At 42.6% G+C, this 13120-nt stretch overlaps 1 long non-coding RNA gene across 1 annotated transcript in view; it reads right to left on the bottom strand.

Annotated features, from left to right (window-relative positions):
- Window positions 1–9592: 9592 nt before the first annotated feature.
- LOC123001345 (uncharacterized) overlaps window positions 9593–13120 on the bottom strand; it is a 39469-nt gene continuing 35941 nt past the window's right edge. The window contains exon 3 of the long non-coding RNA XR_006410140.3: window positions 9593–10203. This is a non-coding gene — a long non-coding RNA (uncharacterized LOC123001345). The remainder of the gene's footprint in view (window positions 10204–13120) is intronic.

Raw genomic sequence — 13120 nt, 5'->3', positions numbered from 1 at the left:
ATGCGCGTTCACAAGCGGACCTCAAAGTGTAAACCAGCTGTAAAGACTGTGTACCTGAGTTATAAATTTGAAGAACACCCATTTTTTTTTTCAGGAGAATAGGAATAGGAGCACATTGATCCTTTATAGAGTATTGGAAGTTGAGATCCTTTATGATCTACCTTTATAAATACAACCCTCTGTACGGAACACTTAAGAATTTGCTTAAAAAACGTGACTCAGCTTAAAAAAGTTTTTTCCTTGAAAAAAATATAAAAATTTCTCTAATGCGTTGTTTGCTTTGTTTAGGAGGTTCTTTCATCAAAAATGAAATATATTTGAACTTCAACCCAGGCTACGTCCAAGTGTTCAGCAATTCCAAATAATTGGAGTCCAAAGAGTAAACACAATAAATGCCTACGACATGTTTACTCAGTCTCCCCAGTGAATTCTAATTTTCTTAAGGGAAAGAACTCAGTTTCCTACATGCTTGGAAGTTCTTGCAAAGGTAAGATAAGGCAGCACTTGAAAGATTTTTGTGACTATTAGCGTGAAGAAAAAAAGACAAATAAAATTCAGCAAGAGAGCTGTAATTTATTATATTGTCTCAATGTTCCATAGGAAAACAAATAGTCATGTCGAAATAACAGGATCTGAAGCCAGATCCATTTTCAGGCCTAGAGAACATCTTGCACAGGGAAGACACTTGTACAGCTTTTTTTTTTTTTTAATGGACTCGAACTTCTAAACTCAAAATAGAAAATATAAGAGTAAGATTTCTATTACAAAATGTTCCCTTTTCTTCTTCTGCTACTTGAGTACTTTTGAGTACTATAAAATTCCTGTTCTTGGAAAGGAATAAATCACTGGTTCACTTAAATGCACCCCTCTCGGGAGTTGTTGTGTTTTTTTATAAACCCTGAAATGTTTACCCCTTCAGGTTGGCCCTGGGATAAAAAAGCAACAAAGTGAGGTTCCTTTTTTACTTGCAAATAGTGCTTTTGAATTGATAACACCGCTTCTTAATTATGAATACTGATCTTTCTTTTTGCTTCCTTTCTTCCTTTTTTAAAAATTTTTTCCTTTTTCTGTCTTTTTTCTTTCTGCAAGCATAAACAGAGGGATAGCTATGGGCCACCTAGGCAGTGTCTCTGCCCTTTATTCTCTACGTGGTCGAAGATGTTTAATTCAAAAAAATTACAATACAGCTGGGAAATCCCACACCTCCCAGATGGCCTTACATCCGTGCCTGAAAGGACTAGCCATTGTGTGCCGCTTCGCAGACAGCCAGACGGGTTGCGTCCAAACACCACTGCAGCCTGATTAACAGGGAAAACTAATGATCAGAGGGAGCAGGTCTCTGGGAAGAGATGAAAATTAGGGGCTTCCATCTGGATAGACAAAGGCCTGGTGTGGGTAAGACTAAAATCTATCAAATGAGCTTGTTCACCCGGCCTCAGCATCAGAGCTGGAAACAATCCCATAATGCTTGAAGGATGATTTCAGGATAGGTAAAGATAAATATTACTTTACACGATGGGGAGCAATCTTCCTGAACATATTACCTCAGTCATGTGTTCAGTCACCTACTAGGGAAAGCTACGATAAGGCATTAAGTGGGCTGTGTAATTCGTTATCCAATCTGTTAGCGCTTTCAAGAGTGAAAGCAGGGGCACCTGGGTGGCACAGCGGTTAAGCGTCTGCCTTCGGCTCAGGGCGTGATCCCGGCGTTATGGGATCGAGCCCCACATCAGGCTCCTCCGCTATGAGCCTGCTTCTTCCTCTCCCACTCCCCCTGCTTGTGTTCGCTCTCTCGCTGGCTGTCTCTATCTCTGTTGAATAAATAAATAAAATCTTTAAAAAAAACAAAAAAAGAGTGAAAGCAGACACTATTAAAAATTATGCTTGGACAGTAGGTGTGGACCCTGTCTGTCCCAGGCCGACCTGTGTGTTCACCCTGGCCTTAAGAGGGCGGGGAGAAGCTGGCCGCCCGGTGGATAGCCATGACTTCTTGCCACTAGATGTCGCTGTCTGAGGTAGACCAGCAGTGTGAAACCTACCACCTGCCCGGGATGGCGAGGCTGTTCCTGGATTCTCACTCCCGGAGGGCAACACACGAGACTAAAGGAGGCGGTACTGCTAGAATTATTCAGAAGCAAATTACATTAGAAGCTGACACACCCATACATTTCAAGAAGTGCTCAGTGACGAATAAATGCACGCCTGAATGGACGCATCCTCCTCGTGGGAGGAAGAGGCAGAGAAGAACCGATGCCTGGCCACAGTGGCTCAGAACCCGTCAGCAATCCTGCACCAACATGTTCTCCAACGGCGTCCCCAAAAGTTACTTCTGTCGTGTTTTAGCAAGGTTGGGTCTCGTTCATGCCTTTCTTGGCCTTGTCTTGGTAGACTAAGGAGAATTATTTCCATAGCACCCGAAGAGGTTTGATAAATTTTAAGTAATAGTAATAATTGCAGTTTCACAGATGGTTGGCCACTTGCCAACTTCACAGCAAACTAGAAAAGCAATAAAGAAAATCTACTTGTTCTTAAAATGACTACTTTTCTAAATGAAATTACCAAAGAGAAAGGAAATGGGCTAATCACTGGAATAATCAAAACAGTCTCATTATGGGACTCCCTGTGAGCTTTTGTTTGAATTCTTTAATGTAGTTTTTGGCATTAAATAGGATTTTAAAAGCTAAATAGGTCACACATGCATACAAATGGTTGAGTGAATCACATAACTGCTTTATGCGCCCCAAGATTCTGCCTATCAGGCTGCGTTTTAATTAAAGGGAGAATTGTCAGGGATAGAGGACAACTTAATGTGGGGGAGTCTGGTGTCACAGTTGAAGGCTGAGACTTGACTTGGCATTTAGTTTTCAACTCATAATCATGACTTCCAAACAACAATGGAGTTCCTTTTCATTTTAGTCAAAAGCTTAGATGCAGAATAGGAGACCTGGAAGGAATATTGGAAGTCATTTTGTTCAAAATCTCAAGTCATTTTCTGACATGTGTGGGGATGGTTTAGTTGAAGCAAAGATGTTTTAGGCTGAGAAGCTATGCAGCCTTGTGCACCGCTGGCAGAATTCTGCGGATTGCACCGCGGAGTATGAGTCCCCAGTTAAAGAGGCTGCTCTGGGATCTCTGGCAACCAGTCACAGACCTAATGCAGATCCTTCCCATTCAGGGCTCAAGCAGTCTGGTCCTTAAAAGGATCTCTATTTCCACCCAACACTGTAAGTGCAATCCCGAAGAGAAAAGGGAAAGGGCAGGTGCCCAAGGTAAATTGCCTTTGCCCTTCCGTGGTGAATCTGTTAAGGCAAATGTGCAGATGGGAAGTTGTCCCTCTGCTGCTCCTACTCAAAACTCAAGTGTAAGAGGAGTCTTTGGGATGGGCATTGCCCACGAGATTCCCAAAACCAGACAGGCTCCTAAAAGCTGCGACGGTCCATCCGGAAGTGCTGTCCTAGGGTTGAGAGCTCACTGCTGCTATGGGGACACATCTCACCTCCAGACACTCACTAGCTGTCACTCCTATGTTCTCCTATGACCTATGGCAGATTAGTGTCACTAGGAAAGCTATTGCCCTTCAGAAACAAGTCACCTGCCCTTGAACGAAGACCAGACTTGACTCTAAAGTGAAGGAGCCCGACGTTCTTCCTGACTGCTGCAGCAACACAAACCAGTCAGTTGAGTGGCCCTCGCGAGGCAAGGATGTGGGAAAATGAAAGTCATCAAACAAGAGAACATGATAATAGAACCTTGAAATTTTAGAAGCGAAAGTTGCCCCTGCCTTCCCTGAGAGCGCATGTTGCTTTCATGCTGGAACCAGTCTCTCAGAGCCCTGGGGGCTCCATGGGGACATCAGCTCCTACTCCGGAGTTACCAGGGGTTTGGGTGAAAGCGCCCTTCTACTATTCCTCTCGTAGTTGGTTGAATGTATTGCTTCTGTTTGTAATACAGTCCTCTTTTCTTGATTCTTTTTTTTTTTAAATTTTTTGAAAGTAATCTCTATGCCCAGTGTAGGGCTCGAACTCACGACCCTGAGATCAAGAGTCATATACTCTACTGACTGAGCCAGCCAAGCGCCCCTTGATTCTTGACATTGTAAAGAAGCAGACCCTTATGTGCCAGTGCCATGCTATTAATGACATTTTCATGAAAAAGTAGAATATCTTCTATAGGGTACAGTGTAAGTCCCATCTGTTTCTACTGAGAAGGTACCAGCATCTGCTTTTGGGAATTACATTATTTCTGTCCGCTTCTCCTGAAATGAATGACCCAGCTTCACGGCACCATTCCACATTTGCTGCCATCTTCTTGGCTTGGTTTTTCTACTTCATGAGCTCATTCTTGATGACTGCTCCTTGGAGCATTTCAGGAAAAAGAAATTTTTTTCTATATAACTTAACTATATTTGGTCTTTTGTTTTTAAAACCATTTAAGAGGAGCATGAATGATCATACCTCAGAGGCTGTCTCTAGGCTGTATGCACATTTGTTTTAAAAAAAGAATAGAATGAGATTTTTTAATATTACACTGCATATTTATTAAAACACTCTGGGTCCTAAATAACAGTTACTTTAAAATCAAATCATGGTTTTTAAAAAAATTAAAAATCATTATATTTTCCAACATCTTTACCTGTCAACACTATACTTCAAGATTCCTACATTAGCGAAACACTGTGAAATGTCTTCCTGCTGGTGAAGCTGGTTCATGCCATCCACCCTACAGAATAAGCCAATTTTCTTCAGTGGGGCTAAGTAACTTATTTAACTTTTCTTTCTCTTGCATTTTTATGTGCATAGTTGCAAAAAAAAAATTTTACATCATTCTTCCATTTATCCAAAGAAACATTCTTGAGGAGAAGTTATGACCAGTAGAATAATGTGGAGATAATATTATATAGCAAATTACTGCTATCCTGATGATAATGAGCCAAAAGCTTTTCTTTTTTCTTATATGCTTTATCCTTGGAACAGACTAATAAGTAAAAGTGTTAATTTTAGAGATGACAATCTGGAAAATAAGGCATTAAAGTTAAGGCCCCAAATCAAACCAAAGAGAAGTTTTGGTTACAGTCAGATGTTCTGCACCAACCAGGTTCTGCCCTTGACTGACCCACTTACAGCAAAGGGACAGGTGTAGACGAGAGTCCTGACTCAGTTCAGCTCACATGTTCAGCCAACGTGGTAAGACATGTGCTGGCAAAGCTATGTACCCACACAGAGGCAAAGTCAAGATGTGAGAAGAGAATCCAAGTCAGGTGACATTATCCAGGGCACCTTGTATTAGCCGTGGGTATTCCTGATAATGCTCCTATTTGATTTACTGTAGCAGATTCTAAAATCCACCTTCATGTGAGAATTTGAGACCATCATCCAGTTACTGGCTTCCAGATTAAGCTCTATTTGGGTTATGTACACTAGATGACAATTTTCTCCAGGGAAGGAAATTCAAAAATTCTTCCACCTCTACTCCTTTGCAACTTCATCTGTTAGCTTTGTCTGTTTTTACCTTAAAGGGATTTGGTTCTCTTCACGCTCATCACTAGAACATCTTATTCCACCTGTCAATCTCCAGCAAAGTTGTGAACTCGGGTCTTCAAGATTTTTCTTAAAGCCCAAGGCCAACTCTTAACAAGACCAAAGACATTGATTTTGCCCAGCTTCCCACAGCACATGTAGTTCAGAATGAGAAGAATGCCTGAGAACAGAACGGTCCGGTTATGTTTCTCCTTCCTGAACACAGCTAGGACTGTGCTTGGGATCTGGTTCCACTGCATGCCCTTTTCAGTTGGGCAAATGAAGCCTTGGAACATGCCAAACCTAACTTTTCCATTTGCATCTCCGGTTACTCCCTTTATAAAATCAAGCTCTGGTCCTCTGATATTGACACTTGGCAATGGATGGAGACCCTCCCTTCACTCGGGGGATGATGCGGAGCTGCAGTAATTAGTGTAAAATCTTCAAGGGGAAGATGAAGCTCAGTGATGAGTGTCAGACCCCAGAATCTCTTCCTTCAGATAGTCTTTGCTCGTTGCCAATCTTGGAGCATATTCATTCAAATTTTTAGGGGAGTCAAAGCAGTTTCTTTGAATCTATTCCAGATTTCCATGTAGCTAACAGTTATTTATCGTACTGTGTGCTAGGCACTGAGCATTGTAGCAATTGTCTCATTTGAGCTTCAAAACAGTCCTTTGGGGTAGAGTCTAAAGTGTACCTTAGTTACTTTGATGAGTGAAGGGAGGCATAGATGGATTATATAAAATGGCCAAGTTTGTCCAACGCACAAGTGATGATGGGGTCAAGATTCAAGCCCAGGTGTATCTGACTCCGAGGACATCAGAATACACGAGGGTACACGATGTCTCATGATACCTCAGGAAAGGATTTATTTCGTCGACACAACCTTTGAGGAGCTGTCCACAAAATGAAGTGATAAGAAGCATGCGGGGGAGAGCTGAAGTGACTCTGTATCCAAAGAGGGAAACAGTTATATTGTAATGATTAAACTAGTTAACATAAGAAATCAATGCCAACCACACTCATAGCTCATCTTCTTTGTGGGAAATGACAAGCAGATTCTCCTCTGTACAGTACCCACAGCAACAGATGGTCTGAAGGAAAGAAACAATTCCATCCGCCAACAGAAGAAACACTGACTTGCTCTGGAAGTAGAAAGATGCAGTGGGGGCCACGTCCCAGACTTCTGCAGCAGGCTCCATTTCCACGTGCCCAAGAGGCAAGTCTTCCCCCACGCGCCCTCCCCCACACAGACGTCTTCCCTGGGCCACGGGCTACGATTATGGCTTTGTCCGCACGCTGCTTACCTCGGCGGCAGCCTTTGGCACAGCCGCCCACGCCTCCCTCTAGAAACACGTCTTTCCCCTAAAGTTCAAGGAACCACATCCACCTGGCATTCCTGAGCCTCGCAGGCCACTCCCCCTGGCGTCATCTCCTGGGGATCCTTCTCCTCCGCAGCCGTAGACGCTGGGGCTCCACAGGGCTCTGCTCTCCCTTAATCTACACTCAGTATCACTGCTTTAGACACTACTTCGTGCCGATGACGCACTGTGTCTCCAGCCCAGAACTTTCCCTGCCAGCTCCCCATCTCCTCTTGGACGTCCACTGGGCCTCGCAAACCCTAACTCATCCAAGGCACAGCTCATGATTCCCCCCAATCTGCTTCTCCTCCAGGCCTCCCCACCTCACTTCAGATCAGCATCATCAAGTCGTCACCTGATGACTTGAGCCAGGCACCCCAGATTCATGCTCCATATCGTCCGCCCCATCAGCACCCACGTCCAATTCCCCAGCCAGTCCTGCCATCCTCGTGTCCTGAGTCTGACAACTTGCCCAGTGCTTCGGCCACCCCGTCCCACCCACCTTCCTCTCTATCCTGAGCTGTGGAAACTGCCACCTAGTGCTCTGCCATTCCTGTCGCCCTACGATCCATTCTCTGCACAGCAAGGTCTACACAAAATGCACATCAGATCCTGTCATTTCCTGCACAAACCTCTCCAGTCTCTTCCCAAGGCTACTAGAATAACATTCCAGGGCCTTACCATAGTTCTCAAGTCCCACAAGACCTGGATCCGAGTTTACAACCGCATTTTTTCTACCCTCCTCTCACTCGCTGACCACACAGGTGCGTGTCCTCCTCCCACAGCCGGAGTGAGGCCGCCAGGGCGCTCAGCCGAGCACGCCGGCCCTCAATGAGCGCAGCTCTGGGGCATGTCAGGTGCTTTCGGCTCCGACGCTCCCTCCCCAGAGCGCCTGCTTGGGTCAGCCTCACCCCAGGCTCACCCTGTGCGGTTTCTTCTTGGCGCTTCCTGCTGTTTGAAAGAACCCGTAATGTAGGTGTTTCATTACCATATTCCCCACTAGAACAGACGCTCTGTGAGACCGGAAAGAATATTAGGTAGTTATTTTTGTTTGAAGCAACAGAAACTGGCTCTGACCAGATTAAGGAGAAAGAGAAATTCACTGAGAGGCCTCTGACTCTTTGAGGTAGAATTTGAACAGCATTTATGCTCCTGATACTGCCTGGCGTATCTTTGAAAAACAAAGCATGGCATAGAATAACCAAGAAGCATTTTTTTAAAAACCAGAAATAGCATTTTAAAAAAATATTCAGTCCCTTCATAAATATATAGTGGGAGCGGTGTGTGTGTGGGGGGGGGGTGTAAGAATAACTTTGGACCTGAAGACTCAGGGTCATTTATCTAAATCTGGGCAAAAAAAAAAAAAAAAAAAAATCTTTAGAGAAGGGATAAAAATTCCTGTGTAAAAAATATGAAGTAAACGGCAATGATGATGAACACTGTCTCTTAAATAAATTATTTAGGTAGAAAATTAGACACCAAAATAAAAATCAGAAAATTATTTATTTTGGGCCTGGTGGCAATGGACTCTAAGCTTCGGTTTAATAAAACATGAACTAACCTTGATATTGTAGGGGAAGAAAAAAGTTTTCTTGACTCTCTTGGGGACCCTGGCTGGGTCTGAAAATTAAACTGACGAAGGTTAACAGGAGAAAAGTATGCAAAGTTGTTCAATCTAAGTTTATGTGACACAGGAGCCTTCATAAAGAAATGAAGAATCAAAAAAAAAAAAATGGTTAAACCTGAATGTTTTTATGCCAGGTTGAATGAAGAGTGAACAGTCATGGAGAAATAGGATAGGACAAAGGGGGTATAACTAAATGTAATAAGGTGGAGAAATTCAGTAAGGCCTGTTGATTTGGATTCTTCTCCCTCCATCTGAGAAAAAAGGCTGCTCCTCTCCTCTGTGTACAGGGAGGACACTTCTCATGGGGGGGTCTTGCAAACTGCTTCAGGGGAGAAGGGCAGGTGAAGGTCAGAGAGACCTTACTGCATCTGACATCTTCTCAAACTTTTTCAGCTTAAAATATTCAATATATCAAGGTGCCATATTTTGGGGTAACATGTTCTGAACCCTGTCAGTGTCAAACTTGCAGCTTATTTTCAAATAAAAAATGCAAAATTTGAAGCGCCTGGGTGGCTCAGTCAGTTAGGCACCTGCCTTCGGCTCAGGTCATGATCCCCAGGTCCTGGAATCCAGCTGGCATCAGGCTCCCTGCTCAGTGGGGAGACTGCTTCTCCCTCTCCCTCTGCCTGCCGCTCCCCCTGCTTGTGCTCCCTCTCTCTCTCTGTCTCTCTCTTGTGTCAAGTAAATAAATAAAATCTTTTTTAAAAATAAAAAATTTAATTGAAATAATAAGGGTTTTTCCTGAACATCATATGAAATTCCTTATTTAATAGCTCTTTCCAGAAGGTCTTGATATTCAGCACAGTATATTTTCTGAAAATAATAATGACTGAAACACAAAGTCTTTCATGCTAAAGACCAATTATTACAGTCCTGCCATAGAAGGTTTGAGATCCAGTAGGCTGGGACTGAAACTTTTCCCTAAGTGACAGTGTTTGAGAAAAAAGCTCAAAGAAACAAGATTTCCTAGTTTTATGAACCAAATTTGATTACCTTCCGGCAGCACTGATGAAAAGCAGTGGAGGGTTGACAGCTTGACTTTCATTATGAAATAAACACACCCTTACATGGAAAACAAGATTCTGCAAAATATTTAATAAAAGTTCAAAAAATACAAATTTTGAAAAGCATTTTCATTACAGTGTGGTTCATCCGTTTTACCCCGAGACTCTGCCATCATGCCAGGAGACAATCATCTCCCAGAATAAAAAGAAAAGTAACGAATGTCATGAAAACCAGGGATGCATGCAGATAAATAATGGGCAAAGCGTTCATAATTTCAACTGTCCTTCATAATGTCCCCATGTTCTGTCTTTGGGATCCTTCAGGAATTTTCAAAATTAGAATGTCAAAGTGATGCTTCACTTACTGTCATCTGAGATACAGGACACGGATTGTTCAGAAAGAGTAAAAATTCACAAACCACTCTAAACATTTCACGTTAGTCAATAACTCCAGGCTTTCCCTCGCAAGGTATTTTTCCAGAGAGCCTAGCAAGCAGCAGAGTTTGCTGATACGGGTTTTGAGTCCTTTGCCTTCCTCGGCCCACCCCTGACAGCTTCTAGAGATCAGGAAACGCATGCGGGTGGTCTGCAGTCAAGAGCTGTCTGTAATTTCCTCATCCTCTTGGGCTTCTTGAGAGAATACTTGAAGGAACACTTCATATTGCATATTAAGACATCAGATAATGCAATTTCCTCTGGAAAAAAAGAGTGAATGTCAGTGCACATTACAGTTGATCTCATTCTTTAAGAGTTACTCCCAAGATAAAGAAAAAATATGACCTGGGGATGGAGGAGAAACAGAGCCAGGTAAGACCGTGCTTAAAAGTCAAAAAGGGATTGGGCTCATAAATAATGGAAACCAAAATAATAGTGGCAGGTTGGCATTAAATTCTAAAATGCTTGAGACACTGAAAGAATTTCTTCCTGTGCATAAATATGGAGAACCTCTAAAATAAACAGCTATAGAAATAAAAAGCTAATAGAAGTTTATTTTTAAGGCTGTAAATACAACAGGAATGGGAGCCTTTAGAAAATAAGGACATAGGAGCTTTCCCTTCTATTTTGCCACATAGGGAGTTGAGAATAAAAAGCCTCCGCTGGGGACGAAGGCAGGATGAGCTACCCACTCCCAGGGCTCTGCCTCTGCCTGGCCGTTCCTGGCAGTGGGGACTGTGGAAAGAGGGAGAAGAGCAGCCTCCGGCAGCCAGAGCTCCAGGCAGTTCTCAGGTCAGCATAAATGTCAACAGAGGGCATCCTGTGCTCACACGGACGCCTGGGCTTGAGGGACCAATGGTGTAGTAGTGGGTAGAATGGGAGCCTCTCCAAAAGATACATTCACCCATGACCTGTGAATGAGAACTTACTTGGAAAGACGGTCTTTGCAGATGTAATTAAATGAAGGATCTTGATATGCTACCCAGGTAGGCCCTACACTCAATGACAAATGTCCTCACAGGAGACAGAAGACAAAGGAGAGAGCCTTGTGAAAGTGGAGTCTTTGGCTGGAGTCACAGCCACGGCCATCTTTGTAAAGATGGCACCAAACTTCCTAGAAGTTCTGGCCTAAGTTTATACTTGGTAGAATTACTTGTTCAGCTTCCAAATTCAAGCCAGCTAGCCAGATGCCATGATTTGTAGGGAAGGGAAAGTATCTTTTTTCTTTACCTATCTATGTTCTTGACCGGGACCCCTGTCACAAAAGACAGATTAACAAGAGAAGAAACACACAAATTTATTTAATGTAAATTTTACATGACACAGGAGCCTTCATAAGGAAATGAAGACCTAAAGAAACAGCTCAACGTGAGTATTTTTAATGCTAGGTTCGATGATGAGTGGAGGGTATTCTCACATGAGAGTTTTATGGCTTGTTTCAGGGGAAGGTCAGAAAGCCCTTCCTGCACAAGCCATTTCTCAAATTCCTTCAGCTTAAAGTACCCACTGTGCCATGGTGCCATATTTTGTGGATAGCATGTCCGGAGTGCCATCAGACTCTCAGGATGCTTGTTCTCTAGACCAGGATTCTCTACTTGGTTAGTAAGCTCAAGCTGACTGTAATCTTCTAGAGGACAAGTTTCTGCCTCCCAAAGGTGTTCAAGGACCACTGCCAGTGTGGACTCTGAGTTTGATCATTTGTTCTGCCTCCATCAGCTCTACAGATGCGGGCCTCTCAGATTACATACAGAGTGGAAGCTATCCAGTTCTCTAAAGGTCCATAAATTAAAGACCTACTGGCCAACTAAATGTTCTGTCTCAAATGTTCCTTGCCCGATTATAGGATTAGATTTCTCTGGCCTGTGTGGGATGAGTAGGCATGGCAGGCAAGAATAATTTGGTACAGACTCCTGGATCATGGCCGACCTCTGTATCACTTTCTGGAGAAATTGGTCCGGACTAAAGTAACCTTTCTCTTAGTTTTTAGTTCCACAAAGAGGAATCGATCGTGACCTTTATCCTCAAGATTCTTTATTACAACCTGGCTACTTGAAGCAAAAAGGAATTATTGGAAAAAAAATATTAGGTAACTCAGAAGCCCAATAAGAAAGCTGAAGAATTAGGCTTGAAAAATAAGCAAAACCCAAGATAAAGACATAGTCAGATAGCAGCTACTGCTGTCATTGCTGAACACTTCTCTGGCCCCTCGACTCAGCTGCCACTGGACACTGTCACCTGTGACAGACGATGCTGCTATGCCACCACCACCACTGCCGAGAATCAAATCTTATGGTTCCTTCCTCTGCATACCACGGACTTAGATTTAAAGTTTGACTTGCAGGAGGCAAGCAAGGCCTATTTGGTGAGCCTCTTTGAAGACACCAACCTGTGAGCTATCCGTGCCAAACGAGTAACGATTATGCCAAAAGACATCCAGCTAGCACGCTGCATTGGTGGGGAACCTGCTTAAGAATCCACTATGATGGAAAACATTGCATTTTTAAAAAAATTTTTTTCTATTCTTCCTGTTACTGGTATTTCCAAACAGTAGATTCTTTTTTTTTTTCCAATGTGGTCAAAAGATACATACATATATATATATGTATATATATATATATATATATATATATATATATATATATATATATGGTTGTAAGTGGAAAAATAGGGAACAGAAATCAGGTATTGGCAGTTTTTCCATTGTCATGTGTATGTGAATTTTTAATATAAACACAGGGGCATAAAGCATTCATGTAAGTCAGAACCTTCAGTGAACATGTTTCGGCAGTTCAACATTATAACAGTTTAAATAAACCTGTTAAATATTTTTGGAGAATGCCAGCATTTGGATTTTTTAAAAGCAAGTACATCTCTTATTGACGGCGACTAAGTGGGGTTCGCAGCATTTTTATCACACGGTAGGTTCCACCCATTCACTGTACTTTTCTAACTGACTTGTCCTACATGCAAGCACGTGTTTTTAATGTTATCTGTCTTCTGTGCTATTCCTGTAAGTTTGCTATTAAAATACATTAAACTATAAAAAATAAATTAAAAAATAAAGTTTGAATGTATGTTTAGCCAAGTCACGTGCAATGACAGAATGGCGCTCTGCAAACTCAAGGCTTCTCATGGTTCCTATCACCCACCAAGACTCATACAACGAGGGATTTCCCT

The sequence above is a fragment of the Ursus arctos genome, unplaced genomic scaffold (genome assembly GCF_023065955.2).
Source record: "Ursus arctos isolate Adak ecotype North America unplaced genomic scaffold, UrsArc2.0 scaffold_13, whole genome shotgun sequence".
Taxonomy (NCBI): domain Eukaryota; kingdom Metazoa; phylum Chordata; class Mammalia; order Carnivora; family Ursidae; genus Ursus; species Ursus arctos.
This window is presented reverse-complemented; position numbering and strand designations above follow the sequence as displayed.